Here is a 4,998-nt window from a genome sequence, read left to right as displayed (position 1 = left end):
AAGCCAACTATCTCAAAAGCAAAACATCTACACTGATCAGCCGTACGACAAAAAAAAAATAAATAAATAAACATACGCAAGCAAGTTTTAAATGACAATGTTAAATGACAATGTTGAATACTGACAATCACCGTATCAAAACTTGGTGTCACCAGTTTAACCCGTTTTTCCTTCCTTCGTGTCACCTGTAAAGTTTCTCGCAATGCCGCTCACGAGCAAAATTTAAAAAAAAACACAAAAAAAGCCAGAAACGTTGTTAATACAAGCATTCACAAGAAACGAACGCGCCGCGACCGTGACCTAGAGCTCGCACCTGCTCGATTGGTGTCACGTGGTTTCGATTGAGGTCACATGGTTTATCGGCCGCGTTTGCAACACGATCTGCGAGGAGGTGACGAACGCGTTGGTGGTCTGCGAGCGTCTCAGCTTCTCCGCCTGCTTTCCTCTTGCCACGCGAAAAAGCACCGCATGAGCACTTACGACTAATCTGACCAGGAGGCGTCCGTCATTAAATTGCAAACGTTCTCCATGGATTTTGTTGCTCCCTCTCTTCAATCTACAGGGTGATTGATACAAGGAGACGCCAGGCTCTTTAAATCAACCGGAAAATTTGGTTTCTTAACCTATCGCGCTACGACTTTGTGCAGCGTTGCCCACAGATGGTGCATTTTTTTTTTTTGTAAAACTTGCAAAGAGCGAATTTACTTGAGGAAAAAGTAAAGAACGAAAAAGGCTTAGCTCCTATGGAAACGCAGCGACGCCACCGGTCTGCAAACAATACGGCGCCGTTTCGCACGGGAGACAAGAGATGGCGCAAGAAACGCCGCCAACGAACCAGCATACGGCGCCGAGAGCAGGCCTTTTTAGCAGACGATCTTATCGACTGAAAAGCGGCGCGCGTTCCGCAGGCGGCGACAGTCTCAGATACAAAAAAGACAGGCGCGGTAGCAGCAAGGAACTGCAGTTCCTTGTCTGCAAAAGGGCCGGCTCTCGGCGTCGTCTGCTCGTTCGTTGGCGGCAGTTGGCGTCGCGACCGCTTGCGCCATCTCTTGTCTCCCGTGCGAAAAGGCGCCGTGTTGTTTGAAGACCGGTGGCGTCACTGCGTTTCCATAGGAGCTAAACCTTTTTATTTCTTTACTTATTCCTCAGGTAAGTTCGCTCTTTGCAAATTTTACACAAAAAAAAATGCACCATCTGTGGGCAACGCTGCACAAAGTCGTAGCGCGGTAGGTTAAGAAACCGAATTTTCCGGTCGATTTAATGAGCCTGGCGTCTCCTTGTATCACCCTGTATGATCTCTATCGTGACTCAGACAGTCTTTCAGACCTATTGCTAAATTACCCAAGCATCAAGGAGAATGAGGGATTGGTGTTCCACGCGCCGCACGTGCTGGCCTCAGCAGCAGTAACTTTTCTAAAGCAAATGCCCAAAACAAAGGCATCTTGCACGCGAGTTCGTCAACGCTTTATTTTGGTTACTTCGAATATTTTATACGAGGAAAGCGTGAACAACAATCCCGACAGGAGGGAGCTGAAGGCACCCATTGACGAGACGCGAGGCGTGGTCTCGCAATTCTGATTGAGGATATCGGATGGTTTCTGAGCAGCTTGAACTGCAAGAGAGAATTTCCCGGATTTCGCTACGCCCAAGTGTCCCGCCCAATCTCTGTCCCGCAAGCCGAAACGAACGTTTACCAGTCCAACGAGTAAGTTACAAAGGAAGTCGCTCAAAACCGAACCGTACTAATATGGAAGTATATAGAGTTAAGGAGCACGAAAAAAATCATAGCCTCTACCCTGGGTAGCACCGAAGTATGCTTACACCGCTTCTTACAAGCTACCGACAACCAACAGGCATGGCGCAGGACATTTTGGTGAGATGAACTTGGGGTCTGCCGATTCGTGCTGCGGCATGCCGTGCCCCTCCTTAAGCCTTCACTGTCACGTCAGTCTTGGTCGCGAAGTTAGTACTTATTCGAGTAACAGCCAGGATGAAAACAGCAGGGTAGTCTTTTAGTTGTCCCTCCACCAGCGCGAGGCTCCTTCGACTACGCTTAGACGTCTCGAGAGCTTCGAGTGTGCAGACGCAGCCCGGCAGATGGCGACCCGACGCGTGCTAACGCGGTACATTCGAAAGTGTCGACTTACCGTTCCTCTCCCGCCACTTACAATACAAGCGTAAATTGCTTCCTTTTATGCAGGAGTCTCGGGCAGCACCTAAATACTTTCGCTGGTTGTTTCTGTGAAACTTCGCCTGGTAGCGCCTGGTACGTAAGTAATTTATTAAAAAAAAAAAAAAAAATAAAAAGGTCACAGAGAGCAGGGCACACTACACCTGATCTACTCTTTGAACGCTGGAGTATACTGGTTTAAGTGCAGTCATTTTTTTTTTTTTTTTACGGCGATTACGCTAATTTTTATTAGAATTAGATGGCCGGAGGGGAAGATTGGCTTGCTGGTGCCATCATTAAAGCCGTAGTCAAGCACATAGGTTTTATTTTTTGACGCCGAGTGGAGCCACCAACCATTTCAACCGCAGTTGCGTGTTTGAGTTTGTGCTGTTACACGGTAGGACATGCATCCAACTTCAGCTTGAAGAGAAACAAACAGAAGTTTGTAAAATTACTTGGCCTCTTTGGTGCTAAATTTACTATGAACATACTATTGCTAATGGAGTAAAAAGTTAGTATTGTGTCGAGACAGGCTACCAGGATAATAATGTCTAGACCTGGAAGCATGCTCGTCATAAGCACGGCTAATACCCCCGTCAAACGACGCCCCAAAGCTCTTTTTCATTAACTATCCTTTCCGCTGAAGGATATTCAGCTAAAGGAGCTGCTGTCAAAGGCCCGCTAAAGGCTATTTATCACCGATATTGATTCCTTTGGGAGTGAAAGACGAAGTTAAAACCGATGCTAAAACTATTATTCTAAACTGTTGTAATCGTTTCAAACATTACAAGTTAATGCTTCTTTTATGGGCAGTGATTAAAACGCAAATAATTCTAATATTAATTAAAGGAAACATTTGCAGAAGCTTTCGTGTCATAGCCAGACACTGGCAAACACGACAGTATACTAAAGTTTCAGTTCACTAAAGGCCCGTTCACACGATGCATTTTTCTCGCGCATCAAACGGTTGCGCCGTCTGAACAAGTCAGAAAAGGACGCGCGCATCTAAAAAAAGTTGCGCGCACACCTCGCTTCTGGAGCGAGCTTTTGCTGAAACTTTGCCGAGTCCTGTCAATCACTCTGAGGGCGCCGCCAATGGCAGCTCAGAAACGCTCTCACGTGGCCTTTGAGGGGGGAGCGAGCTATTTGAGAAGACCACTTCACTGCCGGTGTTGTAGCCGAGCCAAATCCGAAAAAAACCGAAACCACGAACGATGGATACTGCTGGCGCTTCCGCAAGCACGTCAAGCACCACTGAAGGAAAAGTGTGTAGCACATCGGAAAAAAATCCAGCGATGGACGAAGACAATTAGGCCTCATTCACACAGCCGGCGCCTCGCCCCGTCTCGGCGAAAGCGCCGTGGGCGCCGTGCCGAAAACGGGACGGTGCGGGGACGAAGGAGTGTTCGAACCAGCGGCGGCGGAGCTGCCGGCGATGCTGGCGGTTAGAATGTGGCGGGAGATGGAGAACACGACGCTGAATGGCTAATGGTGATGATGATGATGTTGGCTGCTGGCGGTTAGAATGTGGCGGGAGATGGAGAACACGACGCTGAATGGCTAATGGTGATGATGATGATGTTGGCTTTTAACTGAAGCGCCACTTTATGGTCAGCACCCAAACTATTTTCGCGAGTCTAAACGTCATCGTTATTGCACGTGAAGCGGTACGTGTGAACGAGCACATTTCGCGAAACTTGAGTGTCGCGAAACTGTTGCGCGCCTAAAAGATGCATCGTGTGAACAGACCTTAAGTGATTGCCTGCTTACTGAAACCTTTGTGTCAAACTAGTATCTTTCTCTAGTTAAAATCTGAAAATTATTTATATCCGACTTTAATGCTTTATTGCTGCAATATTGTAAAACACTTTATTTTCGCGGCCCCTATTTTTCGCGAATCGGTCACAGAGGACATAATCGCGGCCATTAAATTGTGCGAATTCCAGACGCCCGCACTGAATCTCTTAAAGACAGTCTTTCGCGTGCCCTTAAATTTTGCGAACCCGTCAATTCGCGAAATTCGCGAAAATTGAGGGCTCGCGAACGTTAAGGGTTTTACAGTAGCCGAAAGAAGAGTGAGCGCGCGGGCAAGTTGGGGAATAGCCCGAGACGAGTGGGGAGGAAGAACGTACATATTGTCTCTGACACAGTTAATATTCTAATTATCAACGAAAGCTTTTAAAGGGTACAGTGCTGTCAGTCAACGCCTGACAAAAACAGTATTGAGGTCAGTCTGCTAAATTTCTAACCACAGGGAGACGAAATTATACGCCAGCTCGCCTCCAGTGCCGTTAGCGCCTACTGTCGAGAGTGCTTCCCATGTACAAGGGACGCTAGCGAGCTCCTTCCCCGACGCGGATGTTTTAGTGTTGCGACACGGTGCTGTGTCACACGAACACTTTCTCCTTTAGGATATTGTCCTTTCTACAAAAGGACTTTAAGCGGTGCTTCTGACAGGAATTATCCAACCATCGTGCTACTTTGGTTGCTCTTCTAATTAATGTCTTCTTTTTTTTTTTTAGCATTCTCAAGGAGTGAAGTTTGTTGCAGGCACCCAGTTGTCGTCAACTTCTGTTCTGTGCTACTTCTGTGCAACTGCGCTTGCCGAGAAGAGGTTCATTAGGGGCAGGTGTCTTATGAAACAAAAGCATGTCCTCCGGCTGCATTGTGTCGTCCCGACGTTGTTTTGAATGTAAATGCCAGTTTCTGAAAATGTGCGAAGCTAGTACTGTCAGACTCTGAGACTGACTCTAAACATCAGAATCAGTCTTCAGGTTCCTGAGAAACAATAATAGAGGAAGCGAAAATTGATCAGACGTACAAAAAGC

This window comes from Ixodes scapularis, unplaced genomic scaffold (genome assembly GCF_016920785.2).
Source record: "Ixodes scapularis isolate PalLabHiFi unplaced genomic scaffold, ASM1692078v2 PGA_scaffold13__105_contigs__length_92229423, whole genome shotgun sequence".
Classification (NCBI taxonomy): domain Eukaryota; kingdom Metazoa; phylum Arthropoda; class Arachnida; order Ixodida; family Ixodidae; genus Ixodes; species Ixodes scapularis.
The sequence above is the reverse complement of the archived record's forward strand: the minus strand, read 5'-3'. Positions refer to the sequence as shown.